Consider the following 25,924-nt stretch of genomic DNA (forward strand, 5'->3'; position numbering starts at 1 on the left):
CTCACCTAAGCCACAGTTTTTTTATTGCATATATTTTTGTTAAATTACTTTATAATAAGATGCAATAACTTTATGAAAAACATTTTCATATTTAATGTTATAGTACATTTTGTTTGATAATACAAAGTTTTTTATTCAATCACTATTTCAGGTTTGGAACATGCTGCTGAAGTTGGTTATCAGGGCTCCAGGAAATGTATCAAACTGCAGGATTGATTTATTTTTGCTCATTAGTGAAGGTGATTTTTTTTCACTGTTAATTTATTTGTTGCTTCCTTACATATCTATAAAATGCAATTTGTGTTTTGTCATAGGTGGTAAGCTAAACTGACTGTGGACTAATGTATGCATTGTTGATGACACTGAAATCGAGGAAGACATTCTACAAGATGTGCTGCTTACAGTTAGAGGACAAAATGAAGGTACAGTGTGATGATTATCTTTGTTTTATAAAACTAATTTAGGTTTATTTTTCAGTTTTTGTGTGTTTGTCATGAATTTTTGTCACCAGATGCAACAAGCAGCTTCTGCCACTGTCATTTACCATCTGAACTTGACCAAAGTCGTTCCAAGAAATCTAAGACAACAGATGACTCCATGACCGAGGTAAAAGAATACACATAGTATTTTCACTATGCATAATTAAATGTGTGTGAAGAAGTAACAAGCAAACATTTGTTGTGTTTTGGAAGATGGTCATTTGTGCCATTAAGCAGAATAGTGGAAGCCCTGGTCAACATTTTTGTTGCACATATTGGTAAATGCACTTCATTATTTTAATTTAATTTGTCAAAATACATGCTTTCATAAATTATGACTTTCAAAATCTATATTCATTTGTCAAATTGAAATGTGTCTGTCATCTTATGTATTAGAGGTCGACCGATATGGCTTTTTCTCTGGCCGATGCTGATGTTTAGAAATCAGGGCAGCCGATGGCCGATATGTTTGGCTGATTTTCTAAATGTACATAATAATCAAAATGTTCTCATCATTAGCAGATATTTTAAATGTAAAAATGTCACTATTTAAGTCAAAGTATTTTAAAAAAATTATGACTGGCCTTTCTGAAGAGTTTTACAACCTCCTCTACACCATGCATTTATCAGACACAGATATTACCTGACACTCTGCTGTCATCTTTGATCAGTTTTTTTCCATGGCTTTTATTGCTTTGTAGGATAAAATCCTTATATGGTAGACCTGATAAATTATTTATTCATCATAAAGTTAACATAGTAAATGTCTATGTTTTTTAGTTGAGACTGTTATTTAGGGCAAATCTTTCTAAACACATTTACATTATAATTTCTGAGGCGCTATAAGTGACTGATTGTGCTGACAGTGACGTCTTGTTCCGCCATCGTTTACTAAAGTTGTTTGTGAACAAGGCACGGCTGCACACACACGGGAGCTATCTGCTTGCAGCAAGAGGCAGCGTCACGAGTTCTACAACAACGCTTAGGTGCCCGCAGATGCGCCTGTCTATTATTCGGCCTAATTATGCAGCAAAATCGGCCAAAGCCGATTTTTAAAAATATGCCAAAAATTGGTCAACCTCTATTATGTATTGTACATAGAGCTGGGTATTGGCAGGGGCCTCCCGATACGATACGTATCACGATACAATGCGTTGCATGTTGTGATACATTGCAATACTTTTTCTTTTTTTTATCAAAAATGTAAAAAAAATAGAACTGAACTGAGCTCTTTGAAAGCTGCAGGTGTTTTTAAATTTTCTGCCATTTTCTCACTCCCTCTAACTTCTGAGACATTGGCCGTATATGGCAGACAACTGGACAGTGACAACTACAGCAGAGGCAGAGGAGGTCGTTTGACGCACACAGAAGAATTTGATTGGTTTTAAAATATCAATAGTAGCGATCGAAATATCGATACACTTTCGATACAGCCAACTATCACGATAGTTAGCTGTATCGATATTTTTGCACAGCCCTAATTGTACAGTATTGTGACATGTCTGTTTATGTTGTTTAAGGAAGACTCCTACAAGGAACCAGTGAGAGCATAGACTGTGATAGTGACATGGCAACACTGCCTTTACTGCTCCATCTCCTTCCACCATCACCTCAACGGAATCAGTGCATCAGATTTGCAGTGAGCAGGCTTGTGGTGTATCATAAGGTAAGTAGGAGAGCCTGCTTTCTAAATCTGTCTCTGTGGCTCTGTACTTCTAATGATTTTCTCAATGTTATGCAGATGTATAGGTCTAATATAATAACTGTTGTTCTTTATCTTTTATAGTCTTGTACCAGCCTTGAAGAACATCTTCAGCAACGAGTAGGATGACAACCGTACCTTACTGCGGTTAGCAGGATCTGCGGCCAGATTTGAGAACTTTGACGTGGCTTTTGATAAGAATCTCACCCCATCAGTCGGAAGGCTCCCTTTTATTAGTATTTGACTTTGTTTTTAATGTAATGTATGATGATGGACTCCTTTACTTTAACTAATTTAATCAAACAACAGTTTACATGTTGGGAAAACTAGAGATTGAGAGCTGAGAGCAAACTTTTTTTAACTAGCTGTAACTAGTATCTCATTTATGGTTTCAGCATGCATTTTATCCTTGCCCAAATTTCTAATTAATATGTGCTGAAGAAAATTGTGATTACTTTTGTGATGTATTGTTTTACAGAATGTTTAGTGAAAGATTTGCTGTGATTTGCCCTAGATGTGTGTCAGACATGGATTTTAAAACACTTTTCCAGTTTTGTTTAAACTCCTTGGCAAAATTGAAAGGACTGTATACATAACCACTCTCTGAAAATTTTGAAAAAGTTCACAAGTGAAACTTTATTTTTTTTTATAAATATTTAATAATGTCAAATAAATTTGTTAAATAAATTTGTGGTCAATAACTTTGCTTAATTTAATTCTTGTTGTCATTAATAATCAAAGATGTATGATGAAGTACTATTTTCAGTGTTCAAGTAACTCTATATCAGTGTTTTAATATTGACTCTACTTAAGTGTAATTAACTCTAATGGGTGTTTTAAAGGCAGTGTTTGGAGTTAATTCTTTAACACTATCAGAGTAAAATGATCAACACCAAGGTGGAGTAAAATCTTTAACACTAGTTGGAGTGTTATTTTAACTCTGGGCAGTGAGAATTATATAAACACTGGTATAGTGTTGAAATCAACTCTCATAGAGTTAAATTAACACTGGTGGTTTTGCTGTGTACCTAATGGTCCATATTAGGATATTTTTAAAGCGTACTGCCCTAGGGTACATATTTTGACAATTTTTTCTAACAATGTAGGTCCTTAAGGTATAGTAATCTACCCAAAATTGTACTTTACAGGAATACAAAAACTTAGAGTACACCCCAATGACAGAAAAGGCACAGTTTCAAACCTTTTTTTTCTGACAGTGCAGGGGGGCCCCAGTTTAATGATATTTTATAAAACACATTTATTTATCATAAATTCTGTGTAATTAAACCTTAGAAAAAGAAGGTTATAACCAAGAGCACGACATTGTATAGTTTAATATGTTTTTTTTTATTCAAATTTAGGTTTTGAAATGTTTTATGTCATAATTTTTTCTTGGGGGGGGGGGCATGAAGGGATGCACGATCTTACACAAGAGGGCCAAATGGCGAAAAATTTGGAAATGTATTTGGCAGATACTTTTATCAGAGGCGGACACTACTGATGTATTTTTACTTTCTACATAAAAGTACATTTTCAAGTATTCATATTTTTTCTCATAATTTTTACTCCACTACAATTCATAATTTCAAGTTTTTGGCTTATATTTAATATTAAAGTACATTAAACATCTACTAATTTTTTTACTTTTACTTAAGTAAAAAGTACTTCCGTACTTTTACTCAAGAAAAGTAAAAGTACACAATTTTTATGTAATTAGGTATTAAATCAATTTTAATATGCAATATAAAAGTAATACACAGTATGCTTTAGCAAGTAGTGAACATTTTTTAGTAAAGTAATTTTTTTTCCTAAGACAAACACTCTGATAAAGCACAGATATACTTGTAAAATGTAACTAAAATACTCAAGAAGTGTCCACCTCTGACTTTTATCCAAAGCGACTTACAGTGCATTTTTTAGTATGTGTGATCCCTGAGTTTGAACCCATGACCTTTTACACTAATAATGAAATGCTCAACCACTGAGCTATACAGGAACATAGCTTAGAATAAACAGTTGAGGCATATGAGAAAAAAAACTGTATAGAACTAAAGAAAAACGAAATTATAGAAAAACGATAGAAAACTTAAAATTAAATAAAAAAATTAAAAAGTAAAACACTTCATATTTGTATATAAAATTTAAATACATTTATACTATAAATGTTAATGTTGGAAAAAGAATCAGTTTATTACACCAAGTATTTTACTACTTTGACTGGCCACGAGGGGTCAGACAAATTCACTTTATAACATTTATCTGAGCATGTATGCCAAAACATTATCCGTAAAATATTGAAATTCAGTTTTTGGGAGTTCAGTCACAATTAAAAAGGAATTAAACAAATCCATTTAACTAAAGGAAATAAACATACTACACATGAAACCTATACCTAACTACTGTGGATCTTATTCATTTAATGCACCACTATATAATTAAGCAAGATTGGGTGACACCTAAGAGAAAGACATTTAATAAAAAAAAAACCATGATTCAAATTTACTGAATGAATACACGATGATGCATCATTAAAGTAGTTTCAACTACTGTTCCCAAGGGACTGCTGGGCCCGCCCTATGAAGCATGCTCCCTGTGAACGACACAACTAGAAGAATAGAAGTCGCTACAGTGTAACAAGTGGTTGCTCTCTCTCCGCATTCAGAGAGATTTACAATCGCCAAACTGTAGCGCAAGATAAAAGTTGCTTTAACATTGCTTTATTCTGTTACATTACCAAACGCTTTACATCCGCCGCAAGCTCCTGTTGAAAATTAGAAATTGCAACATTTTAACAAGTGATTTGTCTCGCGGCAGCGCGTGGAGGGGCACGGGAACGGGCACATCCATACAAGTCGTGGAAAAGCAGCAGCAGGGACAGCTCGGGGTGTTTGCTGTTACCAGCCAAAGAGTCATACGGAGACAATCTTGAATGCTGTTTTGTGTAACTGTTTAAAGGGAATGAGAGTGAGAAGCACGCTTTGAGCACGGCAGCGTTTGAGGTAAGAGACATTTTTGCGTCAAAATGTTTGGAGTCCAAACGTAACTTTGCCACGAGACTTTCTGATTTTGGGTCATGTCTTTATCTTTCTTTTTGGGAGTAATGATACCTCAATAGTTGCAAAACATTGGGCTCGTTTTACCTCAGGAGACATGTTAATATGCTGTTATTAGTAGCCACGTTTCATGTTTCATTTGTTTTGTGTCTCTTTTTACTTTCTGTAGTCGAAATAAAGTTTGTTTAATAACTCGCCACATGGCCTAAACTATACTATAAAGACTTATTTTCACACTTTATTTAATTATAAAGCTAAATAAATCGTTTAAAATGGTAAACTATTGGTTGACAGGTGTCTTTGGGATAATCAAGCCTTTGATGTTGTTTAGATTTAGCCCCACCCAAACATTGGACGGTTGGGCCAATGGACCCACATAATTTTGATCATGCTAGTATAGTAAGGTCGTGTTCACAGTAACCGGCCTGGTTTTCCTTTTCAACAATGTTGTTACCAAAGTATGCGTTAAGATATTTGCATGCACAGTAACATACCTTTCTTCATCATACTGTGGAGAATGCAACCCATCAGACGGCAGTATGTAAATTAGGATCGGATTAAGGGACTATGAATCATTAGTTGTTAATGTGCCGGTGATCCCTTCTGAGCTGAAACCAAGTCTGTGAAAGTGTAGAAATCACATGGGGAGTTGATTATTTATACACATAAGTCTCATACATGTTGCTTCGTGTTCCCCAGACTACACAGCTTCCAGTTTGTTGTTCTTGCATCTAGATGCTGGAATTCCCAGGGTGTGTTTTGGATTGGTTTGTTCTCATTCCTGGCCTGCCTCACTTGTACATTAAAAAACTCTTTTGGTCTTTTTGGAGTTGCCTTTGAAGCTCGTGATTTTTGCTGGCATGCACAACCCTGGATCTGTGACATAATAACCTCGAAAGATTTTTTTTAATGTCCTATTGGCTCTCGAGATATTAGCCGTCTTAATGAACATTTACATTCAACAACAAAATCTCTATTGTAAATCCAAAGTTTGTTTAGTTGTGGAATGGTCAGCTAAAGATTCTGCAGACAAAGCTACTGCCAAACGAAATTCAAGAGTGTTCGTCTGCAACCCATTACAGTTTTAGCTTCTTTCTGTGCAGTCCTTTAAAGCTCCGTAGATGAGAATTCTTTGTGAATTGATCGCATAATGTAATGTAATCTAATCTTTGTCTGTGTTTATAAGAGATCTGAGGTCTGGTATGTGCTTTGTCTGACATAGAGGAATTTCAGATGCATGCTTTAGGAAAGACTTTAGCACTCCGTGTACTGTGCCATCCAATCAGCGTCAACCTACTGTATGACATGCAAGATCAGCACTCATGAAGTATGTTGTTGCAGCTGCTTATGCTTTGTATCTAACTGAAATCTACAAGGGAAAACAGGAATGGCAATTGCATACATAGCCAGATAAAGGCCTGATGCTTTACTTTCGAGCTGCATGAGCTACTGTATATTCTGTCATTTAAAGGATTATTCCACTTTCATAAAAAATCCCACCTCAGTGTCATCCAAGATGTTTATGTCTTTCTTTGTTCATCTGAGAAGAAATAAAAAATATTTTGAGGAAAACTTTCCAGGATTTTTCTCCTATTTAATAGACTTTATTGGACCCCAACAGTTCACAGTTTCAATGCAGTTTAAACGCAGCTTCAAAGAGCTCTAACCGATTCCAAACGAGGCAGGAGGGTCTTATCTAGCGAAACAATAGTCATTTTCAGCAAGAGAAATAAAAAATATGTTCTTTTAAAACCACAACTTCTCATCTTGCACTAGCCATGTGACGCACCAGTATGACCTTATGCATTACTACATCACGTCAAAAGGTCACGAATGATCTATGCGAAACTACCACTCCAGTAAGGAAGTTGTTGAACGTAAAATAATACTAATTAATGTCTTTAGTACTATTCAGACGGAATAAGTTTTACATAGAGAGGTGGGGTAAAGCAATTTTTATCTATCTCTTAACTAAAACCACTTGTACGCAATAGTCACGTATGCTATAATCAAATATTAGCCTATAATTTTAATGTTTATAATAATGTGGATATATAAAATTTACATGATTATATTTATATTATAATATTTTCTGTATTATATATTTTTATACATGATCTATATTATCGACACATATAAAGAAGATGCACGTAATGACATATCTTCACGCTTTCCTTTCTCACTTTTTAAATCTCTATATGAAAGCGTTTGCTTAATGTCTAATGTAAATGTAATGAGAAGTCCAAATGTCAAAAACTTGATCTCCTGTCTGTTTTAATTCAGATACAGATGTGCGTCTCTGTCATAGTAATTAAATGTCATTTTTGTTAACGCGTCCAATACTTATTTAAAACCTCCCAAAAGAAAAGCAAAACTGAACTTTACCGATAAGAAATATGAATTTCTTCTCAAGCTCTTTTGCTTTTATGACAAACTCTAAAATATTCCTGTGGACCAACGCTTTGCTCGCGAAAGCCCTTATATGGAGCTGTTTGGGCGTGTTTTATGCACCAACCTTGTGCAGGCGGCCGCTCATGTAGAACACTCCAAATTCACTAACTTAAGAACAAGTATAAGAACAAACAAACGTGTTGTGAATTAAGCAAAAAGTGTACGTATAAATACGAAAAACGTACGCAATTGTTAGTGAATGTATTGTTAAAAATGCAGTCCTACAAGGTAACAAAGTGCGGAAAGTGCTCGGACAGTACGCGTACAACAGCGCATACACGAGAAAATATTGAGACAGGATACTCCACTACAAACAATTACACAAAGGAAATAGACAGCATTTGCACAAACACTTTTTCTCTTCTTCCAAGAACAGAAAGCTGTGGAGCATGTTCGTCACCATAATGTTTGATTCCTGTTTTTTGTTTTCTTGATGTTTGTACTAAACTTTGTTTGCAATGGTGGATCGGCTACTTTTCTTCACTATCCTAATTTTTTATGTACTGTAAATGTTGCAAACCAGTGCTGCCCTGACGGCCTGGTCGAGTAATAATAATTTGAATAAGAAATCATTTGAATGGTGTATGTGTCGGAACACGGACATCCTTGCATAGCGGTCAGTATACTTTGAAAGCTCCGCGGACGCGTGAGAGCGAGAGCCGAACTTGGAAAAAATGTATACCTGGCCCTTACCTCTCCTTCATGTAACGCGCCCCTTGTCGCATACTTGATGTTGGCACGAATCACGACACAACGATTTTTATGAAAAAGTGTATCGTGGAGACAGTTTAATCGTTCATGATAAAATATCATCATACCGCACACCCCTAAGTGACCATCCTTCTACAACCGTATAAAACTAATCCTGTCCGAATATGGCTTATGTGTGAATTTATTGTTTAAAATGGTCCTCAAGTGTGTGTTTCACACATGTCATGCGTGACCTTTTGACATGATTACGCAATACGTAAGGTTGCGCTAGCACGTCACACGGCTAGCGCAAGACGAGAAGTTGTGGTTTAAAAGTGCTTATTTTTATATTTATAAAAGTGCTTATTAATTTTATTTTTCTTGCCGGAAATGATGATCGTTTCGCTAGATAAGACCCTTATGCCTCGTTTGGGATCATTTAGAACCATTTAAAGCTGGAATTTTAAACTGCATTGAAACTGTGAACTGTTAAGTTCCAAAAAAGTCTATTAAATTGAGAAAAATCTTGGAGTTTTCCTAAAAAAAACTTAATTTCTTCTCAACTGAACAAAGAAAGACATAAACGTCTTGGATGACATGGGGATGAGTACGTAATCTGGATTTTTGTTATGAAAGTGGAGCAATCCATTGTATTTGAATAAAGCAGGTCAGCAGCATCCCGTCAACTTTTAGTAATCAAAAAGCTCCATGGTTACACTGAGAACCCAGGAAGCCCTCCCAATAGAGACTGTTAGGCGTTAATGTTTTGCAGGAACGTGTGGTATCGTGTTTATGGGAATATGTAGATAGATATGTAACATAAACTTGTAACAGCTGTTTGCTGCCTACTTGATATAGTCTGGTCCTCTGTCCTACAGCACATGTTCGGTCACCATTCTGTATGCACTGTTTTCAACTCCCAAAATGCTTTTCTAGTTTTATCAAGTATCAGATATCACACAACTAACTCAGGGCTTTTTAATAAAAGCAGGCAGACAAGAACATACAGCTCTGTTCTCTGATTCAGCACATACTTGAGGAACGTCCAGCCTATGAAACTGTGCTGGTTTGGAGGAGCTTTAAAACAATAACAATATCCACCGTCTGCCCAGAAATGCCTAGAAGTTTTGTCTGCTGAACTTGTATCTCACTTGGTGAAGCACTGCATTAGCAACGCAAAGGTTGTGGGTTCGATCCCAAGGCTCACACATACTAATAAAATGTATAGCTTGTATACGCAGTGAAATATGTTTTCTAGAGGCAGTGTGGCATGTTGTTTTTACATCCCACGTACCACATGCTTTTGTACTTTGAGTCCCGAACAACATCAGGTTTTCGCAGGAAGCTGAATGTTCTAGTAGTTTGTTTGAACGAAGAAGCCCCCACTTGAATTATATTGCATTTTTTCTTGCAGTGCTGTGGATGACCACATTGGTTTTGAACGTTTGGTCTGGTAGTTGTCCCATCCCCTCAAACTTTGCTGTCAAACAATCAAACCATAATGCTGTTATATTTGTTATTTTATCTAGTTATGTAACTATTAGCTTTTTAAAAATTCTTCTGAACCTTTTCAGGGAAGTTCTTGCCACAGTTCTGCACTTGAGGGAATCTAAACAACTTGTTATCCAAAGCGGTGATGGGGGTAAATAAACAGCGACTTTTGTTGCAGTTTCAGTTAAATCACTCTTTAGCTTGGCCCATCTTTGTTCTCACAAACAGGGGATATACCCTTTTTTTACCTGATGGTAGGGTTTCTAGTGGACCGTTCACAGCGTTTGCGGTCCTCGTAGAACGGTTGCCCTGTTAAAACTTTTGCGAGGTGCGCGTCAGGCTACGCAGAGCTACGCACCCCAGCTACTAACACGACTATATATTTTATGCGCATTTTAAAGTTTTGCATCAAAAACGAGTGATGGAAATGCCAAATTTCAATTAAAAATTCGCAAAATTTGTTTACGCTCGTTTGAGGTGGTTTTGGATTTTTGTGAAAAAGAGTAAATGCCAAAATGGGAGATGGAAACGCATTTGACGAATTAATTCTGACGTAGCGAACGTTAAACCCACAGGACAGACCGTCTAGCTGTTTCCACTGGAGTTGTCTTTACCATATATGCGCGGCTCGACATCGTCACAGTGTCTTTGCTGCTAGTGCCTTCATAAAAAGTCTGCATTTCTTCTTCTATGCACAGCATTCAGTTTGACGATTACAAGCTTCACGCAAATACATTAATAAATTGCCCCATTGTGATTACATGCAGTCTTGTCTCTATTTTCCACGTGTACATTGTTTTGTTTACCATTAGTTATTAGGTTACCCAATACCACCGTCATTCGCTCAAGCAACTTGATGGAAACACACCTAATTCGCATTTCTTGTTGTTCTTTTTTTGCAAATTTTGAAAAGATTCGCATCACGTTTGGATGGAAACCCAGCTTATAACTAGCACTTTACAGTGCATATACAGTTTTTGTCCTTACAAATTAGGGCTGGGCGCTGAATCGATTTTATCGATTAACTCGAATGTGTAGTTTAACATCGATTTGTTTGAATTAAATCGTTTTCCCCTTTAAAATCTGCCAAAACTCCCCTCTGGGCTCCCGTAGTTCCGAGTGGGCTCAGCCCTCCCCCGCGCGTTTGCCATAGATACACACAAACAACATGGCAGCGAGTAGGGAAGAACACGTTCCAAAAAAGGCACAGTGTCAAGTGTTATTTGGAATTGGTTCAGTTTTGCGGCGTCAGACACAAAACAAACAACACCCTGCTGCAAAGTGTGTTAGAAGTCTGATGCTAGCAAAGGTACGAACAATTTACTGCATCACCTTAAACAGAGGCATGCTGTCGAGTGGGAGAGATGTTGTGCCCTGCGAAAGACCGCGGCAGCAAACGCACCAAAAAAACAGCCTACTTTCTAGAAACATTTACAAACTGCATCCAGTAACGTTAGTGATGCGGGTTGTCTCGTAACCCGCGGGGCGGGTAAAGTTGTCACTTTATTGTGGAGCGGGTCATTAAAAACAAAAAAAAAAACATGTATGTTGCGTGCAATTTATTAAATATTTGGGAATGTTTATTTTCATATTTTATTAGGTTCTTTGATAAGGTTAAATTACGTAGGCTACGTAGCAACATAACTGTTGGCCGTCACGAAAGCGCCAAGTAGCTTCCGCTGCCAGCCACAAAAATAAAATAAACAGAGAACTAAAAGTGAAGATGAAAGACGACGTGCAAGAGATATTAAGGTCCGATTTAGTCGTTAGATAATACAAACTTTGCTTTGTAAATGTTAAAAATCTTTATCATTATAATATGACAATGCTGGTTTCTATGGTTCATAAGCGTTTACAGGGCGATGTAATCTAATGGCTGTTTCCAAGCACTTTTAGGCTGAATAAAGCCTGTTTTCATTTACATTACACATGCTTGCATGTCTATTTTAATAGTCACAGGGCGGGTTGGAAAAATAGATACAGTGGTGCGTGGCGGGCAAAATTTTTCATAAAAGTGGAACCTGCGGGTTGAAAAAAAATCCTGACCCGCGCATCACCAGTACCTATCCAGTATGAAGGGGGCAGTTGGAAAATGATCACAGATGCAGTCGCAATGTACATTGCTAAAGATATGGTCCCCATATATACTGTGGAAATAAAGTTAAAAACTGGTTTTGAACAATTTCTTTGCAATCTGCAGAATGATTTTTCAGTAAGGGGGAAAATCGTTTTAAATCGTAAATCAGATTTTTTGTGAAAAAACCTGGGATTTTTATTTTTGGCCACATCGCCCAGCCCTATTACAAATGTATAACCAGTAACTTTTGCATGGCTTACGCAATGCTTTACCAACTGAGCTACAGAAATGCATAATACTGTACCTACAGGAGCTATTATGTAATTTCTTAGCACAAAAGAGCTAGCGGGTTGTCAGTCGTAACCAAAGACCGAAAGTGCCTTATTTTTAGCTCAAATTTGTCGTTGGGCAACTTTTTTCTTGAGATGACACGTTTGTGTGTGTGCGCGCGCTTATCAAGTCACGTCTCTTTGTTGTTGTACACCTGCCAGCAGACCTGCCTTTCCCCTTTCTCATATGACATCATACCTTTTTATCTTTTATCTGCCCTGAGGTTGTCCATGCTCAGTGAAGTCTACAGAGCACCATGCAGGCACACACTTTCTCTACGATTTATATGCGGATATAGAGAGCCTATTTTTCATGATCTAATCAATTCCCAATAGATAAAGTATTTCTTCACATTTGTATCACTTGGAAATTAGTCACGTTATTCTTTTTCATGTCAAATTATTCTTGATGATTAAAGGAACAGTATGTAGGATTGTGGCCAAAGCTGGTATTGCAATAACAAAACTTGTGGCTAAAACTGGTACTGCAATCACCCAACTGGTGGCCAATACACAAAATGACAACATAAACATCAGTTGAGGGCTGCAACTCCACTTTTTAAATGATAATATCCTGGCCAGACCACTGTTGTCAGTGATATAAGTATTTGAAATGAAAATGATTTCTAAATGTCTAGTGACATATCAGGACCATTTTATGATAAATTGATATAAATTTCTTACATACTGTTCCTTTAACCAAGCTACTCTTAACTGTCTATTGTAAATATTCAATCCAAAGGTTAAGTATTAATCAAACTGTTCTGTAGAAACATATCTTAGCCACGCCCTGCACTCCACACCTTTGTCAGTCAGGTGTTACCAGCTGTATTTAGTGGAACAATAGACCGTAGGTGTCAGAAGAGAAACTGGGTCATCAGCTGTGCGCCTGGATATGGCCGTCTGTAACCTCTTAAAACAGACCAGGCTCAGTGTTTCTCATGCACACACATTCATTTTTGTCCGAGCACACATGTGCAGTTTTAATGGTGATCTGCGTCTGGATGGTTTCCTGTGAGGACTCCAGTGCTATGCAGTCCGTTGCTGCTGTTCCTGTTGCTTTATGGCTCATTTGTAAAGTCAGTTATGGTAGCTGAAGAGATATTGCTAATAGCTTCTACTGGGATCATTGTTGGTTATCGCAATGGTGACAAATCCACACCTTGGTTTTTCTTTGATCTCTATATATATATATATATATATATTAGTTACTTTGTCAATGTACATTTTAAAATACTCAATTTAGATGGTGAATAATAATGCTTTGAAAGAGTGTTAAGCGTGCATGTGCATTCATTGTCGATGACTTGACTGAAAGAATTTAATGAATAAAATGTTAAACATTTATTTATTTAACTACTGACTGTGTAGTGTAGTCAGCTTAGTGGAATGTTCTCATCGGCAAGCATTTGGAGAATTCTTATCCATAACATAACTGACTATATTTAGTCTTTGGGTGTGGGTTTGGATCTGGGAAGATCTTATCTTTTCTTATCCTGCCGAATATGTGTCGAAGATTACTTTAATGAGGCTTGTTTTATGGTCCCTTAGATTCAAAATGCAGCAGACTACTTCCCTTCTGGGAAGACGAAATGTACATTTAAGTGGGCTTTTATCAGAATAGCTGTTAAAGGTTGTGCAAATATATGGTTCTTTTACTTTTCATTTCTAGATCTTAATGTATAATCCCGGCTGTATGTTGTCATTATCAAATTCTGAGGTTTGGAGCATCACATTTTTTTGTTTACACATTGATTTGTCTTTGACGTGACCTTACCCAGTCAATATTCTTTACATTATGTAAAATGAGTTAATGTAGAAAATAAGGGTGTCACGATTTCGATTTTAAGTCACAGCCTCAAACTTCGAGTTAAATAATTGAATCGTCGATGCTGCCACACTCCCATGTCACGTCTGGTCGGCTTGCTAAGCTTTCGTAGGGTAAACGGACATGTGGTTGAATGTGTTCAAACAGCCACAGAAGATAGCCTTCTCTGCGCCCATTTATCTAATCTAAAGTACTGAACACAATGTTTTACGTCTTTTCTGACTTCTGGTGCGAACACACGGTATACAGTGCTATTTTTAGCCTTTCATTGATAAAACTAAAGTGGCTGATCTCCGCGGTTTCATTTTGCAAGTGTGTGAAAGTTGCGCGGTCTTATTTCATTAATTGCGTTGAAAATTCAGAGAAAGCTCTAACAAAACACTGTGCAGCATGTTTAATTACAACACAAGCAGCGGACTCTGACATAATGTTAGTTCACGTCCATATAAACTCATCATTACTCCCGCACGCGTTTAAATGGCAAGGTGCAAAGTACTGATAGGAATGTTCATCTGACAGGAAGTTTTGTTTTATCAGGTATGTGCGTGTACCATTTTTTCACTGGCAGCACAACTAACATGGCAGGGCATCTCCGGGTTCAAGGTCAGATATTCTATTTCATAAAAGTCTAGTCTTAAAATAGCATAGCATTTTTCTGTGATTTCAAAAAAAAAGAAGGTAAAAATCAAAATTCAAATCAAATCGTGACAGAATCGAATCGTGAAATTAGAATCGAAAATGTAATGGAATCGAGGATTTGAAGAATGTGACACCCCTAGTAGAAAACAGAAAATCACTAAAAAATATATTTTTACAGGCAGGGTCAGAGTCATCTGTATTAATGACACACAAGCTCTTTTCACACAGATTTTACTGAAAATACACAGGAAATGCATCCGGGATTTTGTTTGCTAATTATTCATGATTTCCTCTGAAGTGCATGTTTGTTTATGACAAGATCATAAGGAGCATGTGATGCACTGTTCTGTCATGCTGGGGAATGATCTCCGCTTCAGCGCAGATAGTGATAAACTCCTTGATCTCTGCTTAAGTCCAGTTTAAATGATGCTAGAGGTCAGAGGAGAATGAGCCGACTGATTCAAGCTGATAGAATGACAATTTTGACTGAAATAACCACTCGTTACAACCGAGGTATGCAGCAAAGCATTTGTGAAGCCACAACACGCACAACCTTGAAGCGGATGGGCCACAACAGTAGAAGACCCCCCCGGGTACCACTCATCTCCACTACAAATAGGAAAAGAGGCTACAATTTGCATGAGCTCACCAAAATTGGACAGTTGAAGACTGGAAAAATGTTGCCTGGTCTGATGAGTCTCAATTTCTGTTGAGCGATTCAGATGGTAGAGTCAGAATTTGGTGTAAACAGAATGAGAATGTGGATCCATCATGCCTTGTTACCACTCTGCAGGCTGGTGGTGGTGGTGTAATGGTGTGGTGGATGTTTTCTTGGCAAACTTTAGGCCCCTTAGTGCCAATTGGGCATCGTTTAAATCCCACGGTCTACCTAAGCATTGTTTCTGACCATGTCCATCCCTTTATGACCACCATGTACCCATCCTCTGATGGCTACTTCCAGCAGGATAATGCATCATGTCACAAAGCTTGAATCTTTTCTAATTGGTTTCTTGAACATGACAATGAGTTCACTGTACTAAAACGGCCCCCAAAGTCACCAGATCTCAACCCAGAGCATCTTTGGGATGTGGTGGAACAGGAGCTTCGTGCCCTGGATGTGCATCCCACAAATCTCCATCCACTGCAAGATGCTATCCTATCAATGTGGGCCAACATTTCTAAAGAATGCTTTTAGCACCTTGTTGAATCAATGCCACGTAGAATTTCTGAAGGCGAAAGGGGGTCAAACACAGTATTAGTATGTTGTTCCTAATAATCCATTAGGTGAGTTTATATTTATTTTAAACCCCTTGCTGCTCATGGTGCTTGTGTCTTCCACTTTTAAAAACTCATGATATTGCAACAGGAGCACAGTTTGCACAAGACTTGTAACTTACCTGATCAACATTACTTTCCTGGAATCCAAAATATCCAACGTTTCTAACTAACACTTTCTTCTTGTTGCTCTGCCATTATGTTCGTTCAGGGTGAATGACTGTAAATCTCGTGATGCCAACTTACTTCTGCCATAACACAGACTGCCCTTGCAAATGTCCACTCTGTATACTTTGACTCCACCCATACAACAAACACATTGCTTGATTCTTGACCACCTGTTTTGTGCTTGGACTTTACACATTAATCGTGACGATTGTCATTAATTAATCTTGGGGTACACATATTGTTTTCATGATAAAAATACGATTAATCGTGCAGCCCTATGTTGTTCTAAACCCAAATGATTTTATTTGTTTGTGAAACAAAAGCTTCTGTTTGAAGCCAAATGTAGATGAACTGGGAATCTCATAGTTTTTTCATACAGTCAAAGTAAAAGTTAGATTTTGCTGTTCAGTGGACAAAGACAACATGCAAGTACTGACAGTGAAAAGAAATATCTCGTGTTAAAGTGAACACCGGGGAGAAAAGCAGTGGAATGCTTCTTTAAAAGCCACGAGCACCAGACAAGAATGCTGCGGTAGTTCAATGTAATTGTTTTCAGCTCTGCCTCTAAAAGTTGCCAGATTGTGAACAGACATGTTCGGAGATAAATCATTCGTCCCATTTTTTTTCTTTTGGGCATTCGCATAACCACTAGATGTTGCACCTTATGAAGTCACCCATAACATTGATCTTTGCCACTTGGTTTCTATATAAATACCAATAATAAGACCATACCTGCGCTGTGTGTTTTCTCATGTCGTGTGTGCCATTAAAGTTCATCGACCCCACCAGTTTTGGTGTTGGTGGTGTGGTGTCAGGGCTTGTTTACTAACAATGGCATGCTAAGCCCCATCTCTAAATGCTTACCTTCACATTGTTGTACCCCCTGCAGCTTTTAATTGGCTGACAGTAGTTGCTACACAATGGCCCTTTCTCCATCACAGTGGACCCCATGTGCTAGGGCTGCATGATGTAAAAAAAATGTGATGCGCGATAACTTGCTAAACAAAGCCATATACAACTCCATTGACTTGTATTAGATGTGCTGTGAGGTACGGTATTACACCGCACCGGGAACCTTGTTTGTGTTCTTGCAATTGGCAAAGACCGATTATCGCCACCAACTGGGCTGGAGTGTCTATTATTCAAGCTCTCAACGGAAGAATATACGGGTGTGAGGCGTATGAAAGTTTACAACGAATGGTAAAACACCTATTGGAAAGCATCTTTTGCAGCGATTTTCGTGTGAGCATATCAGTGAACACCCCTGACCACTCGGTGAGTTTCACGACTTTGTAAATGAAAGTTTAATGCATTTTAGGAAGGATTGTTCCAGTGCACCTATGCAGCCATTGTAGAGGTGGGGGCTGATACAACAGAAACCGAAAATTCTCAAGCCAGCATCATATGTCCAAATTTTAGTCAAAACCGTTCTATTTCATCATAAACAATCTAAAAACAGGGCTTTAAGTGTAAAATACCGAATTTGTCCTTTAATGTTGGGGCGTACATCTCGACTGTGACGTTACAGTAGGTGTTAAGCTGAGATTGGCTTTTTTCCAGCAGTCTTTTGCGTGCACAAGGTTTACATAAAAATGAGGAAACAAACATGCTTGAGGCTCATGAAATGTCATCACCATGTACAGAACTCTTATTATTCATCTACGCCAAGATAAATACAGTTTTCTTAGGACTTTTCTCATTGTTGGCCTAAACCCATAGTAACACATTCCTTTAAAGGTCTACCTGTGTTAGTGGCTGCTAAGCGAAGTCCCGTGCTGGAATGGAGAACGTCAAAAAGCCAGTTGCCAATGGAGACTGTTGAATGCATTCAGACAGAAAGCGTTTGTCTGGTTCACTGTATATCAAGCTAATGAGAGCTGGCCTTTTGGAGAGGTGGACGCATGCCCTTAGACTGAGCTCTGGCTTTCACTGTTCAAAGATGGATGATAGATAAACAGTTACTCAGTCTAACGTCTACAAGGACTGGAAAAGTTCAGACTTAATGCAGGAATGGCCCTCATTTGGCGTCTTATAACTGCTTTCCTAAGAAGTGTGGCTGATGTATGAACCTCATTCACCCAAAACTTTGGTCCCAGAACAGTTCTGCTAGATTAAGGGTGTGGCCACTTGAGTGACAGGTTAATCGCCTCTGCTGTTACTACCGTCGAAGCTAGGCGGTTGTGGTTTCAGCAACCAGGCACCTCAGCTCCACCCATCTTCAGTTATCTGGGAGTGGCGAGCTGCCAAGATGGCTCTGCCCACTTTGTGCTTCAAAAATGCTCTTCTGAAACCTACAGGTGATGCTACAAACACTACATCTATTGATTTTTACAGTCAATGCTTGCAAGTAGGCCTACACTGTAAAAAGTGAAAAGTTGGATTAGCTTAAAAAATTACTTCAACTGGTTTTCTTTTTGATCATATGATGGTGATTTACTGTTTCCAACATAAAATATTCTGTGAAGATGTAACCTTGATATCTTTAATATTGACTGAATAAGGTCATGTTAAAGATTGGAACTTTGCCACTAATATCATAATTAGATTGAGACTCTATGAAGAGCATTGACAGCCATTTGCAGATTTTTTTTTGGGGTGGGCTTTGTGCTTGTGAGATGAAAGACAACATCTAAAGTCATGCTAAATAGATTGGTTGAGATAAATGCAAGTCACGCAGTTTTGTCAAGTGAGGTTAACCATCTACAAATAACCAAAGTCCTTCTGTCGTCTGTTCTCCATTTTGACTCGCTGATCTCCATCTCGTCTCTCTGGAGGGGGTTTATGTTTAGTGGGAGGCCTGTCGCTTTTGCATTGACCCGTGAAGAGGGGGCCGTAAAACAATCTACCGGTTAAACTTCCAAGCTTTGTTACATGCCCCTTCCCCCTGTTCTGCTCACTAATACACATTACAAACGTACAATGGATTTTCAAATGCGTCTATTTAGTATTAATGTTGTTCATATGCCTTCTTTGTCATTAGAAATCTTTGCCAGAAACCATAATATTTTGCAAATGAACTGGCCTGTGTTGGGAACGCTGGGAACGTCTCTTTCTCGTGTTACACAGAAGTGTGGTATTGGCTTACAGGCTGTCTGACTTTTACTGATGTGCCTGATCTGGTTTTGTTTGTTCGTTGGCATGGAGACTCTTGACTGCACAACAGCTGAGTGCTGTGAGTCCAGGATGGGCGTTTTTATATTTATTTTTATAATTATTATATTATGTAATGCATTCCGGTAATATTTAGTGACGTAATATTCAGTTATTCCGGCAAAATCCCACAAGGTCAACCTGAGCTTTCAGCGCTCCAGTGTGTGTTTGTATCATCAGAAAGTTGTGTTGTAGGGTTGTGTGTGCTTGATCCTCAGACTTAAGCTGTGGTGCTCAAGTGGGCGACATAGGTTCAGATCCAGCATTTGTTGTGTCCCATTATCATTCTTCCCTCCTATTCCCAAAAATGTCCTCTTTTCTTGCCAATGTTCTATCAATGATGTGAAAAAGAAGCAAAAATGCTTGGTTATTCTCTTCTGTCAAGTGCCTAAGATTGCTACAAGGCATTTCTGTATTTTTAGAAATCCAGATTTTGTTAATTTGTTGATGGAACATCTTGTGTTTATCTGTGAAGAATAACAAAAACAAGACTGTGTTAATCCCTCTTTCTGTTAAACTTACCCTGAACGTGTGCATTTTTGCATTATTAAAGGTCATACGTAGTTTCTAGAATTGTAAATCCATCAATTTAATCAGGGTTTTTGTGTTTGTTAGTTATGAAACAGACCATGCTCAGCTAGGTAATAGGCGAAATTCGACTCTCTAACCATCACATCGCACCAGGCCAAGTAGCTAACTGTTTTTTTGTCTTCCACAGTGTTCTGTGCAAAGACTAAATACCTTTTTAAATAGGGGTTAGGGTTACTTTATCCCCACCGCCACAAATATTTGTGATGGTAGATACAAGACTTTACTATGGCAACGTGTGTTATGTCCCAGTAACTCTGTATTATGAAACATGTAGAAAAGTGCCTGTGGATAGAAGTAGGGCTGTGACGATGCATTTGCATTTCCCATTAAAAATGCCTGTCTGAAATCGATTCTAAATCGCAAGACTCCGATTTTGTGTTTCATGCACAGCTTGTGCGTGCACTACGGGTCTTTGATCAGTAGGAAGTCCTTATCAATCTAAAATCATTATGAGTCTGAGTCGTTTATGACGTGCATTTAAAAAAGAAACACTCTTCAAACAAAATCTTTCAAAATATTATTTATTAGCATGAGAATACCTAAAACAATTTGAAGATCGGCGATGTAAATATGCTTATAGACATTTCCTGGAATAGCATTAGTAATGGTACTTCTTCTGTGGCACAAATGGAGTTTCTGCACGAGAGCGCCCTCTGGCTTTTGGATTTAGCGGCATTTAACAGTAATTAATTAAAATTCATTCATTTCAGAAAACACGCATTTGCACGATTAATCGTCCCACCCTTGGATAGAAGACCTTTGTGGAAAGCCCTGACTCTGCGCATACGTTTGCGAACACTTAAAAAATGCACCCAGTCGAACGCACAGTTTTCAAAGTATAGTGTATTTGATTTGTACGTGTACACAGACGTTCAACGCATGCGCATTGCGATAAAATGCAATGCATCTCCTGGGCTACATACTAGGGTTGTGCCAATAGACGATAGTATTGTGTATCGCGATCGTCAGATATATCGCCAATAGCTAGCTTTCACGACGATAGTTGGCGATAGTTATTATTATAGAAACTATCACATTAACATGCAAATTGCATGCTTTTCTTTGCATGAGAGGGTTTGTGGGCTTTACTTTGGTGAAAGAGCTTGTAACGCGTGCTGATCCTTCTCGCACGCACACGGACTTAATGCGCACGGCTTGGACTCTTGCTCAGACCTAATGCGTGCGGCATGAACTCCTTCTAGCACCTGAACTTGTAATGCGCATGACTCGGACTCTTCCCCGGACATGAGCTTGTAATACGCGTGGCTCTGACATTTCCTTGTACTAGAGAGGTTGTTAGCGTGCAGAGGGTTAAAACCAGCGAGTGCATTGTTTCCAGGCCCTGACACACTGGAATTTAATGATGCGCCTGGAATTAATGGCATCAGTTTCAAGAAGGTTGCGATCATGACAGTGTTGCCCTTGCTTCTTTTTTGTCCACCAATCAAGTGACTTGTCATAAGTCAAAAATAAGCAAATAAATAAATCAGTAAACTACTGCCTCGCCCCCCGATACTATCTTGTATTGGCGATCTTATAGGCTGGCGATAGGACGACCAACACTACTACATACTACATTCTCCTGTATGCGCATGCGCAACCCACGTGTATTTCAAAAACCGCTGGGTTTCAGAAATCTGGCACTGCGCAAACAGGAGAATGTACTCTTCCGATGGCGCCACGCACACTGTACCCAGAACGTCACAAAAATTGACCATACTTTGAATTGACGCCTTAGAAGTTACGTAAACAGTTGCATTTGTATCTGGCTTGTGTGCCTTTCAACACAAGCGTGTTCGAATGTTAGTGTTTCATGTTTTGTTTGTAGTTGTTCTCCTGTCTCTGAATGGAGAAAAGCTTGACTTGTTTGCACTACAAAGCTTGTCCAAATTTCCCAAAGGGGACATTCACATGGAGAGCAACACATGCTACATCCTGTTCGTGTCACAGGCAAAAGGGCCCTATTGAACCCCCCCGTTCCCCCTACACGCATGTGCTAAAAACTGCACAGGCCTGGAGTGTGACGGCCTTGCCATTTCGCTAGGGTCCCGCAAATTACCGCAAGGCCCTGTTGCATGGATTGTTCATGCATTCCTCCAGCATGACGCTGGCATTTAAACTGCATGCCATTGAGCTGCTTTTCTCCGTTCCTGGACCCACTGTTGCCTTGCCTTGCCACTCAACTTAAAATTCCTGACTGTGTTCAAAATGTATGATTACAAACTGCACAGTATACACCTAATGCTTTTATTTATAAAAAGTCTATACATTATTCATCACTTATTTCAAACATGACTTTATTTTCCTCCTAAAAGTGGAACATCCAATATTTGCCTAATATTCACACCTTCGGTGTTGACCTAACTTGACATGATGAATGAGATGCTGACTAATTCGCCTTATCCTGTAATCCCATTAAAAGCTGTGGCTCATTCATGCTCCTGGTCTTGCTTCCAGACAACGTCCATTCCTATCACAGCACAAAAGGACCAGGAATAACCTTTTGTTGTGTCTGTTTACACACAGCTTCCTTGTTCTTTACTGCCAAATCATGCATAATGTGATTGCATTTAAGTCAAGTTTCAGAGTTGACTTTTTTTATGCATTTATAAATTATTTTATTTCGTTATTTTGATTGCATTTTGCTCTTACTATAGTTGGTCTTATTTGGAGAATTTCCTTGGTAATGAGGAGGACACAGCATTCTTGCCCAGCCATGTTGACTTAGACTAACCAAACAGGTGTCTGCGTCTGGCTGCTGTGCCGGGTGAGGCCAGTTTTGCTCCTGCTGGGGCCTGCCAGAAAAAAGTCTGTGGTGAGCATACAAGGCAAAGTAGAGGTGAACAAGGGCTTGGGTGCGAGATTTTGTTTGTTACTAAGAAAACATGAGTGTATGAAAGCGTGTTTGTCGAACTAAGAATACGCCACTATCTTGTTGCTGTTTTATGTGCCAAGACTGTATTTGTTTAAGAGAACTGAAACTGAAATAACTGTGAGAACTGAAAAGAACTGAAAGATGTGTGGCGCAAGAGAGCATTGATTGACAGGATGTGTGTGCACATTTACTATTACTATTTACTAAGAATTGCACATAAACTTAATTTCCCACAGAATGTTTTATAGTCATCATTAAATTTATTTTGATTTTTAAATAAAAAAATAGTGCTGGGCAAGGATATTATGCCCTTCTGACATCACATGGGGAGCCTAATTTCAATGAACTATTTTTTCAAAATGGTTTACCAAAACTAAGTTACTGGGTTGCTCTTTTTCACATTTTCTAGGTTGATAGAAGCACTGGGGACCCAATTATAGCACTTAAACATGGAAAAAGTCAGACATTTTTATGATATGTCCCCTGTGCCTGGTTGCATGAAAGTCCTTAAGTGAGGGTTTTCCTGAGGGAAAAAAAATCCCTGAGGGAAGGGATTTTCTTAAGAGCGTTGCATCAAACGCCTTAAATTGTCACCCTTACCTAGGTATTTATACTATTAATTACAATGTCCAAAAACAAAGTTGTGAATGTTGACTTAGCCTTATGTGCTAGTTAATGCAATATGCTAATGTTCAGGCTAAAGTTTTACTATTGACGTTACTGCAGGGCCATACTGAAAAAAACACAAACTTTCTACTCTGAAACGTCCATTAACAATCTCAAAGCAAGTGGTTATTCTTAAAAATAACCAAATAACCAGACGAAGATACAGGCTCAAACATAAGGTCCGTTTGCACACACCCAGAGCTACTAAAATGAGCTGCTTTGAGAAACAGCCAATCAGAGCAGAGCTCAACATTATAATTCATGTCCCTTTCAAATAAAGTAATAATAGACCATTTCATTCTAGGGACAAATCCTAGGGTTGTAAATGGACATGTAAAGCAATTTCTGGATAATTTTTGCACTTAATAGAGCCACATACCTTCTATGTATCAGAGAACAATGTAACATATTGTATTAGTGCATTCTTTGGCACTTTTAATGTGGTGTTTTTGCAGAGGTAATCACAGACCTGTTCTTTTCGCCCACAGTGATTATGCTTGGTTGTAGTCAGAAAGCCCTGACTTTGAACGTTGCCCCCTCTTTTGGTCTGAACCCGATGACATCTTGTTTGGGAAAGATCTTGCTTCCTTTGTGTCCTTCTTAAATGACAAACCAAACCACATTTTAACTGCTACTCAAACAAACGCCAACTATGATTCCAGCCAAGCACCATGTGGTGTCTAACCAACTTTGTGTGCTTCAATCAAAAATCGTGCATAATTTTGTGCATTAGCATTTTCTACTCCGTAGATGCTTGATCAACTCTGATCAGTACACATTTGCATTGCAGTTATTGTTCTCCTTTGGGAGTCTAAAGTACCAAAAATACAAGGCGTACTATGATGTTTTCAGAAAAACATAGCTTGCATTACTTGAGGCGTTTGTTTTCTGTTTGTTGAGAGCTGGTTCTGCTGACATTGATGTTGAGAAGCGACTGTGTGTGGAGAGGGGGTTTCATTTTAACAACTGCAGAATGTCAGGGGTACATATGAAATTAAACCCCTCAACATGCAGGAGGTTTAGTTGTTATTGATATGTAAATAAAACAGTTGTTTCTAAGGGGATGTATTACATGCCAGTCTGGCATGGTGCTCATGCTGAACATACAGAATCAAATCCTGCATGCTTGCTCTTATTCTCCCTCCTGATGATGTCTTGACTTTTGTCCAAGTCCATGTAGGAAAGTCACACTACATGGTGACCATGTTTGCAACATGCAAGACTTAAGTCTTACCTACCTAAATGGGGAAAGACACATAAACTATATTGCCAAGTTTTGGGACACTATGCACATGAATCTGAACGTCATCCCATTCCTAATCCATAGGGTTTAATATGGAGTTGGCCCATCCTTTCCAACTATAAAAGCTTCCACTCTTTTTGGAAGACTTTCTACAAGGTTTAGGAGTGTTTATGGGATTTTTTGACCATTCTTCTTAAACACATTTGTAAGATCAAGACACTGATAAAGGCCTCATTCATAGTCTCTGCTCTAATTCATCCCAATGATGTTCTATTGGATTGAGGTCAGGACTATGTGCAGGCCAGTCAAGTTCCTTCCTACCAAAGTCGCTCATCCATGTCTTTATGGACCTTGCTTTGTGCGCTGGTGCACAGTCATGTTGGAACAGGAAGGGGGCCATCCCCAAACTGTTGCCACAAAGTTGGTAGCATAAAATTGTCCAAAATGTCCTGGTATGGTGATGCATTAAGAGTTCCTTTCACTGGAAGTGATTAGAACACCTGAATTCAATGATTTGGAGAGGTGTCCCAAAACTTATAACATAGTGTATTATAAAATCATTATACACTATACATTTTTGTGTTTCTTAAGCTCAAACTGCAACTTTTTCTATGTGGCTTTATCTACTGCCCATGCTCACAGGTCGGTTCTCATTTTATTTATTCATGATTGTTTTTTACTGGAAGATGGGACTTCCGCCACCAGAGAGGCCATATTGAGCATTGCATTTCCCCCCCTTTTTATAGTAATAGCAGTGTTATTAAAAGATATCTTGATATATGTATTATCTTTGCTTTGTGTCTACCATGTTGATCAAAAACGTTGATTAACCCCATTCCCTCATCGGATTGGGTTGTTCTGTCTTTCTTTTACAACAGTATTTTGTGGTAATATGGTTGGTGTCTGTGTTTACTTGTTATAGTCCCTTTCTTACTTCATAAAAGACGGATGCAGTATTGGGTATTCGAATATCTGAAATTTTGTGATTACATATTTGGTAGTCTTGCATAGTGTGCATCTATTGTGCTAGATATAGTGTGTGGGTTTAGCTCTGGGGGTTGAAATCTGCGGTTATAATTAGAACCAGCTGATTATCCTTGTACCTCATCCTGTTAAGCTTCAACAGTAGCCCTTTTATTCAGCTAACAGAACTAGAGATCTTGCCTGAAGAGGTCGTGACCCCTCTCATAATGTCCAGCCCTGTCCCCTCCCTGCCG

The 25,924-nt window shown here is 38.4% G+C and overlaps 1 protein-coding gene and 1 long non-coding RNA gene across 11 annotated transcripts in view; both read left to right on the forward strand.

Moving 5' to 3' along the window:
- Nucleotides 1-2,882, forward strand: part of LOC129445394 (uncharacterized) — a 16,712-nt gene extending 13,830 nt beyond the window's left edge. The window contains exons 2-6 of one of the 2 annotated variants that reach the window (XR_012370025.1): nt 152-239; nt 315-422; nt 512-606; nt 2,000-2,145; nt 2,266-2,882. This is a non-coding gene — a long non-coding RNA (uncharacterized lncRNA). The remainder of the gene's footprint in view (nt 1-151; nt 240-314; nt 423-511; nt 607-1,999; nt 2,146-2,265) is intronic. The other variant, XR_012370024.1, reaches the window with a different exon arrangement.
- A 1,896-nt stretch (nt 2,883-4,778) lies between these two features.
- akap13 (A-kinase anchoring protein 13) overlaps nt 4,779-25,924 on the forward strand; it is a 132,149-nt gene continuing 111,003 nt past the window's right edge. For 8 of the 9 annotated variants that reach the window (XM_055193152.2, XM_055193156.2, XM_055193157.2 and 5 more), the window contains exon 1: nt 4,779-5,180. The gene's annotated coding sequence lies outside the window, so the exon portion shown is untranslated. The remainder of the gene's footprint in view (nt 5,181-25,924) is intronic. The other variant, XM_055193160.2, reaches the window with a different exon arrangement.

The sequence above is a fragment of the Misgurnus anguillicaudatus genome, chromosome 6 (genome assembly GCF_027580225.2).
Source record: "Misgurnus anguillicaudatus chromosome 6, ASM2758022v2, whole genome shotgun sequence".
NCBI lineage: Eukaryota > Metazoa > Chordata > Actinopteri > Cypriniformes > Cobitidae > Misgurnus > Misgurnus anguillicaudatus.